We start from the raw sequence: 26118 nt of genomic DNA, 5'->3' as shown, positions 1-26118 counted from the left end.
ACTCACGGATGCAAAAAGTGCTGGGATGAATAACAAAATGTCTGTCTTGTCTTCCTCTTAGACCCCAGAATCTATCATTTTTGTCCTCAAAGTCTGTATGACTCCCCTGGTTCCCGGATGCTGGCTGCAAGGTTTCTTCAAATATTCCTGTTTAGTCCATATTCAGCTGAGGCTCCCATTGTATTGACGTACAATGCTGAATTTTCATCTTATCTCCTGTCTGGAAGAAACCTGTCAGTCCATTCTGCCTGGGACACAGTTTGTAGATCGTATTTTCAGTACATACACACACCTTCTTAAGTATCATCTGTACATACATCTCACAATCATTAGGAAGAGCAGGATGACAAAATCTTTTATTAGGTCCCTGCCAAGGCTAAAATTCCCCACTCTGCCACTTCGAGTGCAGAAGGTGGGGGCCTGCACGAACGACACCCAAAGCTTATCTTCTACCAACTTAGGTTAAAACTCCTCCAAGGCTCACAGTCCTCTGCCTTGGACAGGTATTGCTGCCACCACCAAGTGATTTACACAAAATATTCACGGAAGGGTCACTTGGAATCCCTATCTCCCCAAAATATCCCCCCAAGCCTCTTCACCCCCTTTCTGGGGAAGCTTGAGAATAAAATACCAACCAGTTGCCTTAGCAATGTGAGCACAGACCAACCCTTTGTCTAAGGACGCTGGAATCAAAGGATTCTTTTTAAAAAAAGGTAAATTTTATTATAAGAACAAAATAGGAACCACATCTGAAAAAAACAGGATGTTTAGGGATTAAACACCAAAAATGACTTTCTTTGGGTCCAGCTTAAAGGTTACAAGCAAAACAAAACGAAAGCACCTGGGGTTAGCACAAAAAGATCCCTGATCGCATATTCTAACATTTCCTAATCTACTTACATATCTGGGGGTTCCAGTGAGTAGTTTCTAGCTATGCTGTAGATGATTTCTCATACCTGGCTCAAGTTTGTTACAGCATATTTGCTCTCTGTTTTCTCTCTTCCGACCAGAGACCCTGCACCCAGCCGATTTTTCCAATTTGAAAGGGTCCAGCTTCCCTATTGGTTCCCCTGATCAGGTGCCAGCTCATTTTAAGTTTACCTCTGCATCTCAGTGAGACTTTTTAACCCTTTACAGGTACAGCAAGTAGAGAACAGCTACTAAGAAGGATTTTATAGTTAACTGACTGAGTTAAATTACATGAGTGAATTTAATGTTATCAACTTCATTGACATAAAGTTTAAAAAATTGTGGGGGTGGGGTTGGTGAATTTGATAAGCCCAATATCAGTTCTCTTCCTATGTGTATTAATTAAACCAATACTTTAATGGAGAAATGAAATGAGCTACAGTTCCCCTTCCTCCACTTTTCTCAACGTTGGAACCTGGATTTGGCCGATGGATACAGAAATAGCTCCTATTCCATTCATATCTTTGCTGTCTTTAATATTTTTTTAAATGACTATGTGTGTGTGATGTGTTTCACAGTATTACAGTCACCACTGCATTCTGATCATTAACTTGTACATGGCCTAAATTTAGCTATTACTTCAGGGAGTGCTGATTTTTTTTTTTCCACATGCAGGGATTATTTTAAAAATACGTTGAGAAACAAACACACCCCTCCCCCCCAGCCCTTTCACGTCTGCTTTGTGACACTTTCATATTCCCCTCCCCCATTCTTTAGAATCATAGAATCACAGAATCATAGAAGCTCAGGGTTGGAAGGGACCTCAGGAGGTATCTAGTCCAACCCCCTGCTCAAAGCAGGACCAAACCCAACTAAATCATCCCAGCCAGGGCTTTGTCAAGCCGGGCCTTAAAAACCTCTAAGGAAGGAGATTCCACCACCTCCCTAGGTAACCCATTCCAGTTCTTCACCACTCTACTAGTGAAAAAGTTTTTCCTAATGTCCAAACTAAACCTCCCCTTCTGCAACTTGAGACCATTACTCCTTGTTCTGTCCTCTGCTACCACTGAGAACAGTCTAGATCCATCCTCTTTGGAACCCCCTTTCAGGTAGTTGAAAGCAGCTATCAAATCCCCTGCTCATTCTTCTCTTCTGCAGACTTCCTTCTGGCTGGTTTCCACATTAGAAATATGAGAGTCTCACTTCCCTTTGTTTGATGCACTTTCATCCCTCCCTACCCTGTCAAAATTATGTAGCTGAAACAGTGTTTAAAATCAGTTTCTGGCATGTTTTGTTGCTCAAACAAGAGCATTTACAACCTTATCTCATAAATCTTGCCGGGATGTATTTTTCTGAGATACAAGTATTTTATTTTCCCAAATTACCACATCTCTCTGGGGTTTTGTTTTTCAGGTCCTTTTTTCCCAAGGGTGTCTCCCTGGATGGTGGCTCTGTACTTGCTCCTGGTTATTTCCTTTGTTTTGATAGGCGTTGCTGCTTTTCTCTTCAGGTTAAGAGGTAAAGGCCTAAAGAGGCGAATACAATGTGATAAGAGGGGGGGGGAAGATTTCCTCTTTAGAAAAGATACTTGGTAAATGGTGTCAAAGTTAAAACCAAGACTCACAATTTGTCAGACCACTCTGTTTTTATTAGTGCAGCGCTCCGCCAATAACATTCAGATAATGTGAGTGCCATGCAAGACCCAAACAGTCTTATTTATACAGATAAAAGAGCGGGAATCAAACAAAGGGACAAAGGAGAAAACAGCAAAATTCACCTGGGGCATAGCATGCATATCCTACTTCCTTACTAACTCCTATCGATCTAAGGCTAATGCTTCACCAATTGCCCTTGAACGGTGCAATTGTTCTATGTTAATGTCTGTTTTCCTGACACCTGGACTCCAGCATTCCAGCGACTTTCCTTAAAGGTACAGACAGCATTTCTTTCATCCTATCTATTTTGTAACATAATTCATTCTACTTTCACAATCCCTCCTTTTGGTCACGCTTCGCCATGACCAACGATGGACTGGGTTCCACATATTAACCGTTCTTTATCTTTTTGTTCATCAGCAATATTTAAAATCATCATATTAGCACTCTGTTTTGGGGCAGTCACCTGGGTGGCATATTTTACACAATTTTGGATACAACAGGAGATTAACTGAAAACATACAAAAATCACTAAGATTCCAAACAGGATAGTCAGGGCTCCCTGAAACAACCAGTTTCCTATGCCAGAGAAATTGAACAGGTTACTTAGCCACTTCCATAAAGAACTCGGCTCTTCATGGGGAAGATATGCGATTTGTTCTAAGTGGCTAGCGCGATCTATTACCTCATTGGTATTGTCAGGTATATACACACAACATTCTTTTCCAATGAGTGCACAGGTCCCTCCTTTGGCCGCCAGCACTATGTCCAATGCCTGACGGTTTTGAAGGGCCACCTGTCGGACCGCCCCTGTTTCTTTGGCCAGAGTTTTTAAACTTTCTCCGGTTTCATTTGCCATTATTTCAACTACTGCTTGTAACCTCAGGAGCCTTTTTGCCTGGTGTATTACTCCCCCAAGTGGGATAAAGGAACTGCCAATAGTCTCTTCCCAGGTGTCATTACTGTTCCATATTGTGTTAAACGGACAAAGTCCTCCAGTGAGGTCTGGGGAATTGAGCCAGGACAGGAACATCAGTTTGAGAGTGGGCTGGGATGTGGCTGCAGACCCAGCATTTAGAAATATTAAGGGTCTGAGCTATCCACACTTGCTGCTGGATAAAAGAATTGTCATTGTGGACTCCCCAGACCTTCAGACACCAACAGCCGAGGAACAGGCACCACCAGAGGCGCATGTTGGAGGCAGGGCCCTTCTGGTTCTGACAACCTCAACTGAGGGAACTGTAGTCACAGTTTTATGTCCACCAGGCAGCAGGCGCTAGGCTCACTACTGCTTTTTCTTGGGCCTTGCTTTAGGTAGTCGTCTGCTTCTGGCAACCCTTACGAGAACGTAGATTGTAAGGTATTGCAGGCTGTTCCTCTACGTCATCTTCTGGAGTCAAAATTGACTCTGCGTGGTCCTGAGGTGGTGATTGGTTTGCTGGGGGTGGTGCATTCTTACACGGCAAAGCATGTACTCATGCTGCGGATGCCAGACAGTTTAACAGCCATCTGGGTAGTAAGCAGTGCCTGATGATTCTTTGATACTCTTTAAGTCTTTTTGCTTCTTTCCTTGACTCTGGCTATAACAATGGCCTTCACACCTTATCTTTTCCTGATGCATTCATTCCTCATTCACACAAACAGATTGAGAATACAAACAGTAGTATTTTATATAGAGCAAAAAAGGCATTGCAAATTGAACCTTGCTAAGTTTTACAATTAATAACCAAGACAATTTACATTGAGACCCAGGCCTTCAATGTTTCTCTAATTTACTTAACATAGACACAATAGAGAATCCTGTCTCTTACTACCTAAATCTTAAAACAAAGAGTTAGAGAGAGGGCCCAATTTGTAATGCATATGGGAAAACAGAATCCTATAGTCCCAGAGGGTCATTTCTTTCTGCTATTCAAAAAGGGTGGCTGGTAGGATGAAATCAAATTATACATTATAAAGTCCAGCTCCTCCATATCCCCCTTTTGACACTAAGATTATTAATCGCCAGTGTCACTTCTTATGTAGTAAAATACTGGGAGGTGATTTGGGCCTGTGGCTCTAGCTTTGCATACATTTGTTTTATCCACCAGTATATTTTAAACATTTCAATTAAACACATACAATTTAAAACCAAAAACAATTAGGGGTAGTAACATTAGTATGCCAGTAGTTGTGGGAGACCATCCAGATAATATGAATGGTTCTGTTTCCCATATTGTTTTGTTTGTTTTTAGGAACTATGTTACCTTTTTACCTTTTTAAACAGATAATTGGTAACTGTTTGCCATTCAATGCTAAGACTGATAGAGAACTCAGCTAAATCAGTGCTTACAGTAAGCTGAGACTTTTTGGTTGTGGCAAATAGTAAATGTGATTATTGGTAAACACAGTACTTACATTACATGTACATTTGTCTACTGATGGGTTGCTAACACTTTTATCCTTTTAAAACACTTCTTTCCAAGAATTAACACACACATTGCCCGTTATACAATACTTTGGCCTAATTATTAATTGTATCCCACATACAGGATCCTAGTGAGATGCCTTTACTACAGGGCTTTGGAGCAACAGGCATGGATAAGCATACCCACTTTTGAGGAGTCCACTTGGTACAACCTCTAGTGTCCAATAGTTTCCCTTCCTCCCCAGCCCACTGGCTTGAGGTCTGAGGTAGCCAGAAGGATCCCAGGTGCAATCTGTGGAGTGGGCTAACTTTCCATATCTTTGCTTCCAGAGCCTGTTGGTGTGCAATTTTAATAACAATTTTTTTTCACTTAACAAATTTTGTCTTACCGTACTGGAGACATACTGCATCCACAAAACATTTTATGTTCTAAATATCTGCATTTCAGTACATTTCATAGCTATTGCAGTATGTTTTTTTTAACTTTCATTTGTTTTTGTAATAGGTTGTTCTGTAGCTGGTATTAGCTTTTTTTTTTTGATTTTCTGAAAGACAAAAAACATTTTTCTACCCCTTTCAGGGTGGCATTGATTGTCGCTTAAAAGATTCCTTTCTTTTACAAATACCCTTGCTGATTGCAGGGAAAACAGAGGAATTACCTCCATATTTTCCTGTGTTTTTTTTTTTTTTTTTATATAGGCATGCCAGGTTTTAATGGCTTCTACTTTTTAAGGGTTATGGGGAAATTATTCCACTGTTTAGTTATTAAATTCATGAGATGGTGTACCTCAAGTTTTTCTTCTTATATAGCAGACCAAGTTTGTAATGTTTTTCCTGCTGTGTTAAGCTTTAAGTTTATTCACAGGTAATAGCTGAGAAGCATCATTACCATATTTCAATGTTTAATATTAACAATAACATTAGCATCAAATCTATTAAAGATATCTTGTTATACCATGTTTTTGTTGTTGTTGTTGTTGTTGTTGTTTTTGGATTCAAAGCCATCAGCAGAGCTCAGAGACTCTGCCTTAAAAGGGACACAATCAACTTTCACCAGAGTTTTGATTTCTTTCCACTTTCAACTCCAGCTTACAAAACACACAGAGATCTGAAAAAGAAAACAGTCTATTGCGCTCTTTTTGGAGCCCTAATAGGATTTTAATTCAGTAGCATATTTCATTTGTATTTCTTTTACCCCTTTTTACAATATACACTGCACATGTTCTAGGGAAAAAGCACATTCCTTCTATACTACAACTTTTTTTTTAAAACATTAGCCATATCAATTTTTACATACGATGTAACTGTTTTTTTTTTTTTCTTACAGAGTTTTCATGTACCCTTATCAAAAGTGACAGTCTGATTACACAGAGCCATTTTAAGGCTCAATGTTTTTAACATTGCTTCTTTTTGTTTTATGCACCTCACCTGTTGCTTCAGAGGGGCACTGTTAAAAATTTTTTTTTTTTACTACAGTTCGTATCTGCTATTGTTACAAAAAAAACAAACAAACAACCAAACAAACAAAAAGACTCCAGAATCTCTCCCTATTCTCCTGATTTTGACTGCCCTATTGCAGCCATGACTTGGTTTTTATTTAAAAAAAACATTTTAAATTTTATAAAGAATCAAGTTACCCCTTAAGGGTTAAATGCTAAATCCCAAAGCCAAACAACACTAATTACCTGTGTCTTGCAAAAAGGTCTGTCAGTTTTGCAACTTTGAATTAAGAGTCAAATGAATTTTTAGTGGCATTAAAAACAAAAACAAAACCAATTTATCTTACACCTACAAAACAGGAGTTTTACAAACCAGATGTGCTGGTTTAGCTTCTTAGAACTTTACATATTTTGACAGACAAATAGATACATACACATTTTCTATTCCTTTACACTGCTTTGTTTTTACATAGCTCTCTATATATTTGGATTATTTACAGGCATTCTTTTGGAAAAGGGCCCATTTTCCCTTCAGAATAGCTGCAAAGAAACCAAGAATTCTCTCTCTTTAACATGGTCCTTTTTAACATTTTCACAAAGTTTAACTGCTTAATTCTCTCCAGCCTCTGTAGAGTTAACTTTTCACTCTTTCCTTAAATCACTCGTTTATCTCCCAAAATAACACCTTTTGTCACCTCAGATTTCACCATTTTAAGTATTGTTCCAGGGGTTCATGCCTGCACTTACTGCTTTTCTTACTGCCAACACTATGCCCTTAGGGCTTCCAACCTGTTTTTCAGTTTCTTTATCTGTTGCTTGCCTGCTTTTCTGGGCCCGATCCTGCTTTTTTTTCCAATGAACTGTTTGTGAGTGATATTGTGGTCACTTCACAATTTTGAAATAAATGTTTAAGGAAAGGGACCAGGAAGGGTGGGGGCTAGTTGAGGAGCCAACCCTCCTTGCTGAATTGGTAGTGGAACTCTAAAGAATCAGTTTTTGAGGCAGACAACAAAGGGGAACAGAACAAGGGGCTTTTTGTCCTTTTTACAATGAGATGGGAGTATTAAGGGCGTTGGATCGATCCGGGGTGGGTTTTGAGAACGGGTAAAGGGAGCGCGGTCTGGTGGTGGGAGAGGAGGCTTTTAATAAAGCTTTTAACTGATTATTTGAATATTTGAGAGAGGCGAGTTTTTTTTTTTCTTTGTCCAGCTACGATTTGCCTCTTCCCACCACTGAATGAAACAATTAACCTCTTCTTTAGCCAATTTCGTTTTAGGTTGGCCGAGTTTGTCCTTTAAGACATCCACTCGGTCTTTGTTCCAAGATTTTAACAGTGGCCACTGAGTTTTGGGATCCCCCTGAGTTAGCCTAGACCATTTTTCCAGAAATTTACAGGAGTCCGGACCCTTCTTACAGGAGTCTGGACCCATCCTAAATATATAAAATGAGCCAGCGTTCGTTTAGGGAACTGTCCTGACTTAGACGTCTGGTTACCCATACAGGAGGACTTCACACACCAATCGCACAAGAAGGAAATTCGGGTTAGGAGCCCACAGGCTACTGCCTCAATCGCCCTTGCTTTCACACCAGGGCTTTTACCCAAAGTGCGGTGCGGCTGCGATTGTGCAGATTTCACTCACTCAGACCGCGGGGACAGGAACCCCTTGGTCGGCCAATCCCCGGACGGAGACGGCACCCAGACTCAAACACTCCACAGAGAGGACGGATAGACACAGAGACAGGACAGTCCTCAGTCCGGACAAAACACAGATATAATTACCTGACCAGATTCCTGATGCCAGGTCCTGGGATCCCTACCAGAACAGAGTGGGAACCAACAGGTTCGATGGCGTAGACTTCACTGTGGTTGTGCACCCTTCCGTTCAGAAGGAGGACCGCTTGGGCCAAATGCCCAGGTGCCGGCTGCCACGGTCGTCCCACAAAACGGTCAGGGATCACACAGCCCCAGTGAAGACGGTTGCCATCTCGGTGGAACCTCCAAATTGTCAAAGTTAGAATCAAGACTCACAATTTGTCAGACCACTCTGTTTTTATTAGCACAGCGCTCCGCCAATAACATTCAGATAATGTGAGTGGCCATGCAAGACCCAAACAGTCTTATTTATACAGATAAAAGAGCGGGAATCAAACAAAGGGACAAAGGAGAAAAACAGCAAAATTCACCTGGGGCATAGCATGCATATCCTACTTCCTTACTAACTCCTATCGATCTAAGGCTAATGCTTCACCAATTGCCCTTAAATGCAATTGTTCTATGTTAATGTCTGTTTTCCTGACACCTGGACTCCAGCATTCCAGCGACTTTCCTTAAAGGTACAGACAGCATTTCTTTAATCCTATCTATTTTGTAACATAATTCATTCTACTTTCACAATGGACAAGACAGAACTGACTAGACAGAACAGCATAGAAAGGATGAAAGAGACAGGCACTGAAAATGCAGCAGATGAGGAAAGGAGAAGGGAAAATAATGATATAGGACCGGGCTCCGCTGAATAGGGATGTGATTACACACATGATTAAGCATGTGCTGAACTGTTTTGCAGAATCAGGGTTATAACCATGGTGCAGCATTATATGTTTAGTATGAACATGTGGTTATCCTGATAAACACAGTCTGAGCAGTTATGCACGTGCTATCACAGTAGCTGTGCAGGGAAAGTGGTTAGTCAATTGTGCCACTAATTTATTTGAGGTCTGGCCCTAATAATGACATGGACAATCTTTGTTTGTTATCCAAATTAGCCCAAATTCACCTCCTTTCCCTCCAAAGAGAGCCTCTAGTACAATTTGTTCACCTTTCCATACCCCTCTTCCAGTTCCTGGCTGGCTCTCATCATACCTGATGCTTCACCGTTTACTTAACACAGAGCCCTGTATAGATCGGTGCTCCTGGTGATTTGTAGAATTCAGGACAGACTGTAACTCTGTAGCCTGCTCTGGCAAACGGAACAGACTGAGAACAAATTGTGAATGCTGTACTTCCTCCCATCCTTCCTCTTGTTCTGCTGAGGCACCAGGACCTGGAGCCACAAATAGACTGGAGTGTTGAAATGCTGAGCATCACGATGGCACCCAGAAAATCGCTAGCACAGCACTGCGATCCACAAAGCCTGAGTTAGGCTCCCTGGTCAATGACTGGGGAGAGAGAGGCACCGAAGAATGAGAGCCACAAAAGCCAGAACGCCAGGCAGGGTCCATCTAAACTAGCCAGTGGCAGATGCCAAGGAGAGGGGTGTGGTCTGAGTCCTGCCCCATCTCCGAGTTTGGCACCTCAGTTGAGCTGGAGAGAGGTGTCTCTCTATGAGCCCCTCTCCTACACTCAGGCACCTGAGCTATTTCTTGCAAATACAATGGCAGAGTAGGCCCAACGCCACACAAAATGGACAGGGGGACAAGAGTCTCATTGTGCATCTGGGCTTGAGTGTTCACTGAACACCACACTAATGGGGTTGCCAGTTCTCACAATTTTTGTACAAGTCTCTCACTCATTTCCCCCACTCAAAGCTGCAGCAATTGGAAAAACTTATTTGTGAGAGAATCTCAACCTTTCAAAAAAAAAATCTGATACCGACAGTTATGGTTGAGGAGAAAAGGTCAAAACCATAGAATGATAGAAATGTAAGACTAGAAGGGACTTTGAGACGTCACTTAGTTCATCCCTCCACTCGGTGGTAGGGTTAAATAAGAGCATCCCTGACGTGTTTGTCTAACCGGTTTTTAAAAACCTCTTACGACGGGGGTTCTTCAGCCTCCCAGATTAACATGGTTACTAGCAGCTCAAACACCAGAAGATGAATAAGAAAACATCATTTATTTAAATCTCACTTTTTAAGCCAATCCCAGGAGTCGAGGCCTGAGTCAGGCTATCTGAAAACTTGGAGTTGATAATGCTGATACACCATGTGTGTGCTGTTATACACAAGGGCTATTTGACTGATTAAATACCTACTTTTGTGAAAAAAAATTGTAATAGAAAGCAACAAAATATTTGAAGAAGTATTCATTGAACTTTCTACAACGACAATATTGTGTGGGGGCGGATACCAAGCATGAGATAGTTCATGACAAAAGACAACTTGAGAAAGTTCTAGGTCACTGTAAGTAGAGTTTGTGTGTAGATACACTTTTCAGCCCTGATTTCTGCATCAGTAAACTGGTGTAATGCAAAGATAGGAAGGGGAAACTGACCCTTTTGGAGTTCAAGAAGTGTTAAACAGATGGAGAACTGCTGGCAAGATGCAGTTATTATGAAAGAAACACTAAGGGTCAGATATTTGGAAGTATTTAGATGCCTGAATTCCATGAAAATCAATGGCAGTTTGGCATCTAAATACCTTTAAATATCTGGCTCTAAATGCACATCATGTTCTCCAGATATTAATTTGTTTTTATTCTTTGAGGCTCACACATCATTCTCTGGAATGATTTATGAAGCATTCTACATGATTTACATGATTCTACATGATTTACACCTGACTGGATTTGCCTTGATGCTGAAAGTGAATGCAAAATGTGTGCAAACTGTTGTTCTCTTATCGTAGCTTCTTTATGCCATTTTACAGACACAGTGGAATCATTAAAAATGTTTAATTGCATAAAAATAGAATGAAACTATATCATGAGGCTATGAAGACTTTTCTTTAGATGTATTTACTGAAACCAAAGAGCCTAAGTAATCTATACTCACTTACACTGGTTTGTTTTGTTTTAGGAAACCTTCATTGAAAAATTGGTAAGTTATTCCCTCTTCTTCACTCTCTCATACCTGTGTGTGTCTGACAGTGTTTTAATTTGATTATTTCATATAATTTTTTTTAAATAATGAAATGTTTGCAAGTCCAGGCAGACATAATTTCATGGCCTAAAGTGAACGGAAATGTTGCCCTACATTTTCAAATGTGACTACAAGTAGTGACTTTGGATACCTTAGTTTTTGGGTGCCAAACTTGAAATCCCCTGGACTGGCTTGATTTGCAGAGGGGGTACACTTATCACCACAATCCCAATGCCACAAGGTAGAGATGCGCCAGAGCAAATAAGGATTGATGAATCACATATAGACTGTGCAGACTTCACACCACTTGAAGTGAAATGTAGGGTGTCATTCATCATTCATTCATTCATGTAGCTACATATAATAGGCCATGTCTACACTTACCAGGGATCGATGCTGCTGCAATCGATGCAGTAGGGTTCGATTTAGTGGGTAAAGACCCACTAATTCAACTGCAGTTTTGTTCTCCGGTCGACTCCAGTACTCCACCGAAATGAGAAGATTAATGTAAGTCAATGGGAGAGCATCTCCCGTCAACGCAGGGTGGTACAGACACCGCAGTAAGTCATCCTAAGCTACATGGACTCCAGCTGTGTTATTCACGTAGCTAGAGTAGTGTAACAGGTCAATATATCGTGGTAGTGTAGACAAGGCCATAGTGAAAAGCAGGCAGTGCCCACACTGCAATGTGGTCTGAGTCAGTGAAAGGCTCTGGCACGGGGGAGGCAGTGAGGAAAGGCTCCAGAAGCAGGGTGACAGCGGGACACTGCAGTGCTAAAAGCAGCAGTGTAAGTGGGGGAAGAATTGTTCGGGTGTGTAGAGCTGTGTAGAGTGGATAGCCCTCAGGTTCAGGCATGTCTGTGCTCTAGGCACGTAGGCAGTGCCTCACCATCTACACAGCTATTAGTCCCCAGGCGAGGGGGCATGCCGTGCTGGTACTCTGCATGCTTCTGTAAAGAGTGTGCAATGGAGAAGTACCCATAGTAGCCTGAAGTTAGTTAGAGAGGAATGCCGCCTCAATGTTCACCCATCGCTCGGAGAGACTCCCATTGAGCTTTGTGCTCAGCATCTCTGCAGTCAGGACACATTTAAATACCTTACGCCCCTGTCCTGCAAACTCTTATGCGTGTGCATAAACATTTGCTGGATCAGTGTTCACAGAGTGAGATTTTTCTAAGATGCCTACGCATGCATTTGCACTAGGAAAACAAGATGCTAACATTGGACTTATATGTGTTAGCTAACCAGAGGTAAAATCCCCGATGAAGACAAAGCGGGTTGTATTTTTACCAGGAGTTAGCAGGTCACGGTGAAATTATTGAAACAGAACACTGATTGACATGAACTGAAATAAAGTTCTGTTTTTCAGTTTGTGGAAGTTCAGGGGATTTTTGACTTTTTGTCTTGATTTGAGCTGGGAAGAAAAGTTGAGCTCTTGAAAATACTGTTTTGTTTTGTTTTTAATTATTCATAGTTTTAATTATAAGACTAATGGGGGATGGGAGGGTTAGTCAATTGCATGTGAATAATAACTGACATACAGTCTGCTCAAATACATTTGGGAGTGATCTCATGAAACTGCTGACAAGTCCGTAGTTCTTGAGACGTTTTGAGGGGCAAGAAAAATGTTTCCCATCCAGTGCTACAATTGTGTATCGGTCGGCCCTCAAGCAGGTGAGTAACTTCACTCCCATATACATTCTCAGGATTGGCCAAATTGACAAATAGTCACTGGGAATTTGGGTTTTAATGGTTATAAAAATTGACCTTTCTCAGTCTCATGTCTAGTCTCCTCAAATTATTGTCTGACACCACCACCACCACCCCAATTTCCCTCGACTGTAGGAATTCAGATAAATATAAAATGCTTAAAATAAACATTATCCATCAAGATTTAAAAAAAATTGAATTCTGCCAAGCATAATAGCCATGTAAGTTATTAGAATGCTTCGAATAAAAATGGTCCTTTCACTCGGTCTGCACTCAAACAGAAGCTCAGTGTTGTGATATTTCTTTTTTACTCTGTTTTATCTATCTTTTTTCCTTAGGGAAGATCCAGGCTGAAAAACGTAAGTTACATTCTTCTTAGTCATAGAATATCAAGGTTGGAAGGGACCTCAGGAGGTATCTAGTATAATCTTCTGTGCTCATTTGTATCCTTTAGATTTGTTTTAATCTACTCACCAAGGGCTAGGTCCTAAAAGAGATTTAAGAATTGCAATTCCTAACTCCAGACACAGAGAGAGAGAGCCCCCCACCTCACTATAGCCATAATGCTCACACCATGTCATGAAGAAACCCTGTCCTTTTTCCAGGTGGGTGGGTGCTGCCAGCCCAGTACAGGTGAAAGAGGGCTGCTCTGGGGCTGCAGGAAGTATAAATTCCCTCCAACTCTTCTGGTCAGCAGTCCTCTCCCCTCCAATTTGCTTCAGCCACTTGGAGCTCAGTGGTTAAAGCAGTCACCTGGGATGTGGGAGAGCTGTTTTCAAATCCCTGTTCTGCCTGATTAGGAGCGGGGACTTGAACTTGGGTCTGCCACACCATAGGTGACTGCCCTAGCAACTGGGTATTCTGGGACAGATGCACTGACACTCACTTTCTCACTTTCTCTCAATCTTCCTGATCTGGTGGCTCACACCATCTTTGTGTGTAATGTGTGGTCTGGGCATGCCTACTGGATCAGGCCCCATAGGCTAGACAGGGGGATGCCTAGCCAGAGTATCTCCCCAAGCCTTAGGTCTGAACTAAGGCAGTGAGCGCCTCTGTGTGCATGCCCAAAGGCAGGTGCCTATGGGGATTTAGACACCTCTGGGGTTGGGGAGAAGGCAACTGGCAGCACATTCTCTGTGAGCTCTGGAACTAGCCCCCCTCCTTGGTCTGCAATAGCCTGTGTCACGCTGCCTGATATGGGACACAGCAAGAGCTCCAGTCTCAGGTCAGACTGCCAGAAAAACAGGGCATGTGCCCCTCACTGGTGGTGAAAAGAACATACCAAGCCAGTAACACATGTGTGCTCCCGAATTATTATTCTAGTTCTTATGAAGCCGCACACGGTCCCCTTCAGGCCCTCTAGCCCCTCATGCACCACCCAGACAAACCAGCCTTCTGTGATAAGTGATTATGAAAACCAGAAATCACATATATTAGGTTCTTCCAGATCTTCCCCCCCAAATCCCACCGATAGTCAATCCTTTAGTAACTAAAAACTAAAGCTTTATGAATAGTTTACAAAAGGAAGAGAGTTGAGATTAAAATGAATCAGATACATTGCAGTTCGTTTCAGAGTCTGTAGGTCAGGATAATAGCAGTGATGTTAAATCTGCTAGCTTGCAACAAGTCTCTGGTTCATCCCAAATACTGGGGTCCTCAGTCCATTGTTCAAAGCCCTTCTTTGTTAGAAACTGTACCCCAGAAACAAGGGCGGCTCTAGGCATTTGCCGCCCCAAGCACGCGCTTGGCGTGCTGGTGCCTGGAGCCGCCCCTGTCCAGAAATGTGGAACAGGGAAGAGGCAAAGAAATTGTCACTGTCTCCACTTTTATACCTCAGCCTGTATGCATGGAAAGTTACTGGCACAAACATGGAGTCAGGGATCACATGTCTTACGTGCCCTGCTGAGTCACTGGGCCTCCATTGTGCACCATCCTCTGGAGATGCCCACTGAAAGAGTTGATTCTCCTTAATGACTCATCAACCACAGCTGGCTGGTCTTGATGTAAATCTGTCATGTGGGTGCCTCCACCCTGTTGGAATCCTCTGCTGCACTGCCTGATGGCTAGACACACTGGATTTTGGCTTATGACAACAATCCGTAACTCACTAACCCTTTCTTTTTGTCCCGTGACTGCAGGTGTTAATGGGACACTACCTTGAATGGTCCCTTACAATATATGCTAATTAACCGGTTGCACCTTGCTTTTAGCCAGGAGCTCAGAGTCCTTTCCCAGAACTGAAGAAAGAGGTCTGTGTGCCTCAAAGTCTTGTCTCTCTCACCAACAGAGGTTGATCCAATAGAAGAGATTACCTCACCCACCTTGTATCATGAATCCAAATGTAATTCATTCATAGATTTAAGGCTGGAAGAGACCATCAGATCATCTAGTCTGACCTCCTGCATAACACAAGCCAGAGTATTTCACCCAGTTACCCCGGTATTGAGTCCAATGCTCTGTGTTGAGCAGATCTTTCAGAAAGACATCCAGTCTTGGTCTGAAGACATCAGGAGATGGAGAATCCATCACTTCCCTGGATAGTTTGTTGCAGTGGTGGACGTTCTAATTTGATTACTGGTTTTCTTAAAACTGTAAATCAAAATAAAATGGAAAACTCCTTAATATCTCTATTCAGTGAAAAAAATCTTAAGTAATGTCTTTATCCATTTGTTTTATTTTAGGGAAACTTCTTGAAAATACCGGTAAGTTTCATTCCCCTCCCCCAGTATCACCTCTTATGTGAAGTTGTGCGCTGTTAAGTTTTTTTATTTAAGGGACAACGTCAACTGGAAAACCACAGGTAACATCAATAACTTATTAACAATAATCCCCATGCTATGTTATGGGAAGTCATAGTGCAACCAGGACTTTAAAATACTTTTAAGGACTGACCTTTCACTTACTCCTGTATAGCTCATACTCCCAATGAAAGTGAAGGGAGCAGGAGGTTCCCAAAGACTGAAGGTTTACAAAAGACTAGTAAGCAATAATAGTACCTAGCTCTTATGTAAAGAGATTTCATCAGTAGATGTCAAAGCTCTTTAGTTCATGATCATGAAACTGAGGCACAGAAGGGACAACTAACATGCCCAGGTCTCCCAGCAGGCCGGTGGCAGAACCATGATTAGAACTCATGTCACCTGAATTCCAGTGCTGTGTCTGCTTCTCTAGTAATAATTAGTGACCAGGCCATTCCAAACTGTAACCCTTTGGAAGTAATGCTCCAGTCCTTCAGACACTTGTGTTCATGAGACATCTTTCTTACATGCCTAAGTGTTTTCAGGCCAGGGAAACCATAATGCACTTTTCACCTGCAGCCTGAGGCTGTGTCTACGCCAGGAGCACTGTACTGGTATAGGAATACCAGTGTATGGTAGTGGAAAGCATTCCTAGTGCAGATGGAGCTTGTGCCAGTAAAACTGCGCTTTGTACTGATATAGTAAAGCCCCCTCGCCCCAAGCGAAACAAGTGACCCTGGAAATAGCGCTGTTTTGCCATTATAAGTGGATCTCCACAGCACAGCTGTGTCAGTCAGGGCCCACACCTCCCCACATGGGCAGTGGGTATAATGGGCCAGGGAGACGTGGGTGCCTTCCCAAACAGGATGCAGGGCACCCCTCTCTGGAGCTGTCGGCTGGCTTGCTGCCATTGGGCGCTCGTCCCATGGCCCTGCCCACACTCCACCCTGAGACCCCCACTCCTGCATCCCCCCACGACCCCTCGACCCCACCACCCAGGCTGCTCCTCTTCCTGCCCACACTCCACCCTGAGACCCCCACTCCTGCATCCCCCCATGACCCCACGACCCCACCACCCAGGCTGCTCCTCTTCCCGCCCTGCCTCTTACCCCATGGCCCACCACTCCTACATCTCCGCCCCTTCCCCTGCACCCCCCACACCTGCCTCTCGCGCTTCTCCGCCCCTTTCTCCTGGGGCCCCTGTGACGGAGCTGTTCTGGCGGGACCCAACTGAGAGTGCCAAATCAGGACCAATTGCTTAAACAGGGCAGTTACATTCCTAGGCTGGGGTTTTTCCACCTCTAAGGCAAACCAAACCAGCCAGACAAAAGGACTTTGGTCTCACCCCACTGGCTAACCACAAGTCACACAAGCAATTTCCTTAGACACTCCAGTCTCCCAGCATCACCACCAGTGCACTCGTCCTGGGGATGAATGGTTATGAAAACCAACACCCCAATAAAAGAAAAAGGTTCTCTCAATCCCAAAGGACCAAGCCCCAGACCCAGGTCAATATACACATCAGATCTTACCCACAAATCACGCTGGTGCCAATCCTTTAGAATCTAAAATCTAAAGGTTTATTTACAAAGGGAAAAAGGTAGAGATGAGAGGTAGAATTGGTTAAATGGAATCAATTACATACAGTAATGGCAAAGTTCTTAGTTCAGGCTTGCAGCAGTGCTGGAGCAAACTGCAGGTTCAGATTAAGTCTCTGGAGTACTTCCCCCGCTGGGATGGGTCCTCAGTCCCTGGTGCAGAGCTTCAGTTTGTAGCAAAGTCCCTCCAGAGGTCAGAAGCAGGATTGAAGACAAGATGGAGAGGAGGCATTAGCCTTATATAGACTTTTCCAGGTGTAAGAATCCCTTTGTCTTCACTGTGGAAATTTACAGCAAAATGGAGCCTGGAGTCACATGGGCCAGTCCCTGCATACTTTGCTGAGTCACAAGGCGTGTCTGCCTTCTCTCCATGGGTCAATTGTGTAGCTGATGGCCTTTAATGGGCCATCAAGCCAGCTATGCAGGGCTGACATCAGCTTGTCTGGGACACTTCCCAGAGGCAGAGCATAATACAAAATATAGACATTACAGAGCCACTACTTATAACTTCAACTACAAAATGATACACAGACATACAGACAGCATAATCATAACCAGCAACCCAGAACCTGGTCTTAGACACCTTATATGACCCCCTTTACTTAGGATTTGGTGCCACTACAGGACCTTGGTTGCAACCCATGTTCTATATGGTCCCAATTTATATCAATAACGTCACACCCCCAACGCAAAATTGATGCAGGAAGGGATGACAAAACATCGCTGACTGCATCCCAAGAGCCCCCTTTCCTTGGGTCTGTCTCACTACAGCTAGTGTTGGGCTAGAGGCCGTACCAGTGTATAACCAAAATGGTTTATCAAAGTCATGTTCAATAACATGAATGAATCTCTTTACAAACTCAAGGTATAACTTGGTTAGCTTTTGCAGCATGGTTCCTGTATGTTTCATGTGATCTTGCCAAGAGCTAAAGAAAACAGCTACTTTATCCATACCAGCTTTGGCCAATGTTTTGAACCCAATTAACATGAAACCAATGTAGATATTGATGTTGTTCATAGTACAGGACTCTTGGCATTTAGCCATGAAAGCAATATGGTAGTGTGCCTCAGTTTCCCCTTTCATACAGCACCCAGAACCTGGTCTTAGACACCTTATATGACCCCCTTTACTTAGGATTTGGTGCCACTACAGGACCTTGGTTGCAACCCATGTTCTATATGGTCCCCCTTTATATCAATAACGTCACAGCCCCTCACCTGCCCTTTGTGACTCCGTCCCCCACGGCCCCCACCTGCCTCTCATGCTTCTCTGTCCCTTCCCCGGCACCCCCACACCTGCCTCTCACATGTCTCTGCCCCTTCTCCTCCCCCTTCCCCTGTTTCCCCCCCGCTACCGTCTTGTGACTCTTCTCCCCCAGAGAGACAGAGGCACTGGTGACAGGACGGGGGCCCTTGGGGGAGGGGGCAGCGGCACGGGTGGCAGAGCCCCTCAGGCGGAGGGTGTGGGTGGTGGGCCCCCTGGGGGGCGGGGGCCGCGCTGGTGGGGGGGGGGGGGGGTGGGGGGGGGGGGTATAGGCAGGGCCTCAGGGGGAGGAGGCTGAGCAGGGCTGGCCTCAGGTGGGGCAGGGATCGTGGCCACAGTCCAGGCACCAGTGGCCCCTCCCACTTGTAGGGAGCTTCCAGTGCTCAGGCTTAGCCTCCCCAAATGTAGGAGTCACTTACGCCCCACCTCCCCACACAGCTGCCAACTCCATGGGTGCTCCGGGGCTGGAGCACCCGTGGGAAAACCAGTGGGTGCTCAGCACCCACCGGCAGCTCTGCCAGTCAGCTCCTCCCGTTCCCCCCAGTGCCTCCCACCTGCTGCAATCAGCTGTTCAATGGCATGCAGGAGGTGCTGGGGCGGGGGGTGGAGCAGAGACAGGAAGAGGCGGGGGAGGGGGCAGAATGGGGTGGGAAGAGATGGGGTGGAGTGGGGGTGGGACGAGGCAGGGCAGGAGTGGGGATTTGGGGTGGGGGGGGGGAGCCTGGGGCAGAGCAGGGGTCCAGCAACCCAGGGAATTTGGGAAGTCGGCGCCTCTGTCTCCCCCACTCCTGGCTGACATAGCTATGCCAACAGGTGCCTGTGGTGTAGATCTGCTCTTCCTGTTCTACAAAGAAAATACGACCAGAGGCCCTGACCCTGCAGACCCCGATCTGCACTGCTGGGCATTGTCCCCTGGACATCAACAGTCATTCCGGTGCCCAGGCTAGAGAGACTTAGACACACACTGAGCTTCCTTCTCAAGGTGTTGTCCCGTTGAAGTCGTGGCGCTCAGCGGGGTTACAGTAAACTGCCCGTTAGGGATTGGGGTCAAAGTAATCAATTAGAGGGCTTATGAACGCTGAGCTTGAGAGCCGTATGCAATGAAACAAAGCTCGGGAGAGGCTTTCATTTACTTATCTAGTTCTTTCCCTTTGTTTTCAAGGTGAACTCCAAGAAGAAATTAGTAAGTTGTGACCTCCTCTGATGCAATGGTTTGTGTGGAGTTGCATGCTAGGCTGTGTCTACTCTGGCGACAACAAAACTGTTGTCGTTCAGAGGTGTTAACCCTCTTTCCCCCCCCGAAAGACAAACGTTTTGCCACAACAAGTGCCAGTGTGAACAGCATGTTGTTGGCAGGAGAGAGCGAACGCTGCTCATTGGGAGTGGAAATATTTTGTCAGCCAAAGAGCTACCAAACAGCAGCTACGCTGCCCAGCTTTTAGCGACAGGGCTTTGCCGACAGTCCTGTCGCTAAAAGCTGCGTAGTGTAGACAAAGCCCTAGTGAGCACCGTAGGCTTCATTCACCTGTAGGGATATGGCAGGACACCCCCGGATCTGTGAATACATTTAAAGTCTGGGATTTTCAAAAGCACCTAAGGCAGTTAGGCGCTCACTTGCCACTGAATGTCAATGAAACTTGGGTCCCTTCAAACCTGGAAAATCCAAGCTCAGATCACAGCACCTAGCACAATGTTGAGAAGTTGAGTACACCAGGTCCGGGCCTGCTAGGGACTCCATCACACCAGGGAAGCCTTCGGCATGGGAGATCCAATTGCTTTTTAGTCTAGACATCAAAGAGGCCCCCAGAGTAGCAGAAAATCCAGTCTTCTGCCTCAGCCACATCATTATTAATTATTGTTATAAAAATGCTGGAATGTGTTGCCCAAGTTGTAATCTTCGGCATAAGGTGTACAGCTGGGCTGGTGGGGGGGGGAGGGTTCTTTTCTTTTTTTTGAGGGGGGGATTGTAAATTCACTGAAATATGTTTTTCAGGGCCCTGAAACTATTTGCAAATTTGGGCTGAATTTACTGAATAATTTCAACGGAAAACACTTAAGAATTCAGAAATGGTAAAATGGTTTGTTTAAAAAATGTGAATTCAAATCAATGTTTCATTTCAAAAGTGTCAATCTGAATTGATATTTTGTTTCAAAATAGCAATTCAAATTGATATTCAAAACAGTTTGTTCAACCAAACTGTTTTGTTTTTTTTTCATTCCTCATTTCGTGAAGGAAAAAACAAACTGAAACAACAAACGTTGGGTGCGGGGGGCAATGGTCAATTTGGCCACTGAACAGAAAAATCAACAATTCACTGAGTTACACAGCTGCTAAGAGCTCTTATTCTGTTAACAAGAAAAATAGAAAAACAAGCCATATCCTCAAATTGTTAGTAAAGTATTAGTGATTTTAAGGTCTAGTTTTTCATTCTTTCCACATGTATAACTCCCAGAGTAGTTAATAGGAGTTTGGAATGCACAAAAAAATGGAAAAAAATTCAGTAACAAGTGAGTAGACAAAAACATATTCCACCCATCAAAATAGTAATGCTTTTAAAATAATTTTAAGAGCCCGACCCTACACAGGATTACACATGTGAATAATGCTCTTCCTGTGCATAAAGATTTGCAAACTTGGGCATATCTAACACATTTCTGACATGTAACCTTAGGGGAAACATATACAATACTGGGAACATATACAATCATACGTGTGAATACTTTTGTGCTTATAATGAAAACTGTATCTGTCGGCACCTGGACAGGAGCAGGGCATTCTAGCTATTTGTATCTGTTTTGCTTTTTCTTCTTTCCTTAGGGAGATTGCAGGCAGAAATTGGTAAGTTAGCTTTTTCCTCATCTTCCCTTTTGTAAATAGTCATTGTGATGGAGTAGGGACTGTCTGTGTGGGGGATGAGGGAGCCGGGGAGGACTTTAGGTGAGGGACAGGACCTGAGCCTGTAACCTGAGCTAGGCAGGGGGGAGGGGAGGTCAACACCTTGGCCTGGGAAGTTAGACAGAGAGCCGGCTGGAGAGGGTTGGGTCAGTTTCGGTTTGGGGCTGGGGGGTGCAGTGCAGGGAATCCCAAGCTGGGAACTAAGCTCCCTGCACCCCCAGAAGGACCAGTTTGAGGGGTCCTGGCTGTGCCCACAAGCTCTGCTGTAGCCTGGGTTCCTGTTGTCCAATAAACCTTCTGTTTTACTGGCTGGCTGAGAGTCACTGTGAATCCCAGGCAGAGGGGTGCAGAGCCGGACTCCCCCACACTCCGTGACAGTCATCTCATATTAAGAATTTTAACTCTGTTCTCCAGCGCAGTCCCTCTCCCTCCCCAAGGTTCACTATGGACTAAGGTCACCAAAAGGCAATGGAAGAAACATGAAAGGGAACAGAAATAAATTTTCCAACAGAAACTCTGATGCTGTTTTATTGTTCGCTGTAGCATCCAAGTGATTAGAGGCCGAGGCCCCAATTCAGCATAGCACCTAAGCAAGTGTTTAACTTTAGTCTTGAAACACATGCTTAAGTGTGTTTAAGCTTACTAAACTGCTCAACACAGTTAAGACCAAAGCAGACTGTGAAGAACTTCCAAAAGATCTCACAAAACTAAGTGATTGGGCAACAAAGTGGCAAATGAAATTTAATGTGGATGAATATAAAGGAATGCACATTGGAAAAAATAACCCCAACTATACATACAGTATGATGGGGGCTAATTTAGCTACAACGAGTCAGGAAAAAGATCTTGGAGTCATCGTGGACAGTTCTCTGAAGATGTCCACGCAGTGTGCGGAGGTGGTCAAAAAAGCAAACAGGATGTTAGGAATCATTAAAAAGGGGATAGAGAATAAAACTGAGAATATATTATTGCCCTTATATAAATCCATGGTACGCCCACATCTCGAATACTGTGTACAGATGTGATTGCCTCACCTCAAAGATATACTGGCACTAGAAAAGGTTCAGAAAGGGGCAACTAAAATGATTAGGGGTTTGGAGAGGGTCCCATATGAGGAGAAATTAAAGAGGTTAGGACTCTTCAGCTTGGAAAAGAGGAGACTAAGGGAGGATATGATAGAGGTATATAAAATCATGAGTGATGTGGAGAAAGTGGATAAGGAAAAGTTATTTACTTATTCCCATAATACAAGAACTAGGGATCACCAAATGAAATTAATAGGCAGCAGGATTAAAACAAATAAAAGGAAGTTCTTCTTCACGCAGCGCACAGTCAACTTGTGGAACTCCTTACCTGAGGAGGTTGTGAAGGCTAGGACTATAACAGCGTTTAAAAGAGAACTGGATAAATTCATGGAGGTTAAGTCCATTAATGGCTATTAGCCAGGATGGGTAAGGAATGGTGTCCCTAGCCTCTGTTTGTCAGAGGGTGGAGATGGATGGCAGGAGAGAGATCACTTGATCATTGCCTGTTAGGTTCACTCCCTCTGGGGCATCTGGCATTGGCCACTGTCAGTAGACAGGATACTGGGCTAGATGGACCTTTGGTCTGACCCAGTACGGCTGTTCTTATGTTCTTATGTAAGTGCTTTCCTGAATTGGGCCATAACGTAATTGAGTTGTGGCATACAAGGGACAGTCTAAACCTATTAGATTGGCATTATCAAAAGCACCCGGGATTGGCCTAAATTTGCTCTTACTGAAGTCAGTGGTGAAACTCCCACTAACTTCAGTGGGAACAGAGCTAGGAAAATACTGCCAGTAATCTTTATAATAAAAGCAACAGCACTGATAAAGACCCAGAGAATTGTAAAAATGCAGAACTGGAAGGGACCTCGAGGTCTTCTAGTCCTGCCACTTCCCCCCATCCTGCCTTGGTACATGTGGGTGAAGCATACCCAGACCGTCCCTGACAGTGTTTGTCTGACCTGTTCTTAAAAACCTCCAGTGATGGAGATTTCACACCCTCCCTAGCTAGAGAAGCAAATAAATATTGAAGGCTCAAGTCATATCAACAAACTCTTCGCATTTTAGGATTTGATCCTGCTGTCTTTGCACTCTCGATTACCAGTGAAGCCAACAGGAGATTAGGGTCTGTGAAGCAGGATTGGCCTGAATCCTACAGATAATTCAGAGCTGCCAACCTTTGAAAGGATTGATCTGTATGTGTAGTGAATCCATAAGGGTAATGCAACACGAAAGAAAATGTTAGTACTGACGATCTTGATACTGGGAATTAATTTAAAAATGAAAAAAAAATCCTTGAAATTTTTATTCACTTAATGTTCTTAAATAATTTAAATGAAAATATTAAATGAATGATATAATTTGTATTTGTTTTTGTTTTATTTTAGGGAAACACCTTGACAATATCAGTAAGTTCTATTTTTCTTCTAATGAAACATCTAAGTTTTAGGCAGTAAAGAAAAATCCCATGTAATAACAATTGAACCCAGATATTGCAAAGACTTAAGCCAATATGTAACTTTACGCAATTCAGTGGGACGACTACACATGAATAAGTGTTTGCAGGATCAGGCCTAAATCTGGATGCACTCGGATCAAATATTACAAGCGTCTAATTATTTATGTGGATTTCTTTCTCTCTCTTTTTAGGTGAACTCCATGAAGAAATTAGTAAGTTATATTTCCCCCAGTCGAAACTTTTTTTGGAGGGTGTTACTTTCCATTATAACATCATTTTATTTTTCTACCCTCAAAACTCCTGCAGCTTTAGATTAGACATACAGTGAATGATTTGATGTAAAGAAGCAATGTGAGAAAATGTTTAAGTGACTAGAAGTCAGGGGTACTGACTCAGAATGCTGACTGAGAGTTGCAGCAGCACCTGGGCAGAGAAGTCAGTAATGGCTCCCTGGCCAGTTCTACACAGACCCCAGTCTTACTGAAGAGTAGAGTAGAGGGGTGGAATTTTTTAACCAATTTTATTTTTTGGGGGGTGGAAGGAAATTCAGTGACATTAAAATGTCTTGAGAATTCATGTTGAATTTTCCAAATTGTTTGGGTGTAAAAAATCTGAAGAAATTGAAACGTTTTGTTTTCACATTTTCAAAATGAAACATTGAGTTTTTGATTCAAAGTGACTTTTTGTTTTGAAAATGCCTTTATTTTTTTAAGAAGATGCTTGAAATCAGAACAAGACATTTCATTTCAGGTCAGACAAAATATTTTGGTCAAGCTGGAACTAATTTTTTACTGAGCTTTTTATTCACTGAGAGTAACTAAATAAAAAATCTTTGTGGTTCAAGCTGAAATGCACCACTCCCCGCCAATTATTTGGAATTGCTGAGATCTGAAAAACATGTTATTCACCCAGCTTTAGATTACAGCAGCCTATGGGCTGTTCTACTCCCTACCACCTGGCTGCAGCTAATATAAATCTTGTCCACCAGCCAGAGGTTACCAGCCGGCAGTGCTTTCTAGCCACACCCACTCCTTATTTGTTGCATGGTCCCATTGCGGTGGGCTGCAGAGTGGTTGTGCAGAAGCTGGCCAGGCTAGTTCAAATCCTGCTAGAGACTTGCCTGTGCTGGGGAAGACGTCAGCTGCTTCCTGGCTCTTTTGAACCACGCACATGACATGAAGGCTCTAGACTGCATGACAAATGTCTCCCCTACCTCAGCCATATCAGCATTAGCCTCCAGATGCTGTGATAGTGTTATTTGGAGTACTGTGTCCAGTTTTGCCCTGACCCACTACAGAAAGGATGTGGACAAATTGGAGAGAGTCCAGCGGAGGGCAACAAAAATGACCGAGGGCTGGGGCACATGATCTATGAGGAGATGCTGAGGGAACTGGGCTTGTTTAGTCTGCAGAAGAGAAGAGTGAGGTGGGATTTGATAGCAGCCTTCAAGTACCTGAAGCAGGGTTCCAAAGAGGATGGAGCTCGGCTGTTGTCAGTGGTAGCAGAAGTGGCTACAACTTGGAAGAGAGAGAGGCAACACTGGAGCCAGAAGGAGGGGAAAGGGTATAATGGAGAGATGTCCCAGTTTAGAAGAAAGTTAAACCAATCCATATTAAGGATAAGGAAAGTAGAAAGGCTAAAGACGGAGTTATAGAACCGAATGAATATTAACTGTTCAAGTGGTGTTAGTGGTTACCATTCTAGGGCCTACTCTTGCAATCTCTGCACACCTCAGACTCCCAGAAGCAGAACGGGGCCCCACTTCTAGAAACAGTTCAAACCTGTAAACCTTTGAATTTTTATTTTCACTTGTAGCCAGAAAATCCACAATATGGACAGAAATGGAATTAACGATTATCTAGACAATATAAAATGGAGAATATAAATCTTTGTTCATTGAAAAAACTCTTAAATAGTTTGTATTTATTTCTGTTTGCTTTATTTTAGGGGCACATCTTGAAAATATTAGTAAGTTCAATTTTTATCCCAATCTAACCTCTCCGTTGAAGTTGTACACAGTTAAATTGTTGTTGTTTTTAATTAAAGGAATAATGTCAATTTGAAAATCAAATGCACGAACATTGGCCGCTATTCAGATGGCACAGCAGCTCGGTCATTTGCAGGATTGGGGTGTTTGTAACAAATCGTTGTCTATAAAATGGTACGTCAGAATAAAAACAGACTTTGATAATAATGTTACGGTCTGTCCTTTCATTCCTT

General features: G+C 43.4%; 1 pseudogene; it reads left to right on the top strand.

Annotated features, from left to right (window-relative positions):
- LOC120384912 overlaps positions 1 to 26118 on the top strand; it is a 44083-nt pseudogene that overhangs the window by 13819 nt on the left and 4146 nt on the right.

This window comes from Mauremys reevesii, linkage group 17 (genome assembly GCF_016161935.1).
Source record: "Mauremys reevesii isolate NIE-2019 linkage group 17, ASM1616193v1, whole genome shotgun sequence".
Taxonomy (NCBI): Eukaryota; Metazoa; Chordata; order Testudines; family Geoemydidae; genus Mauremys; species Mauremys reevesii.
The sequence above is the reverse complement of the archived record's forward strand: the minus strand, read 5'-3'. Positions and strand labels throughout refer to the sequence as shown.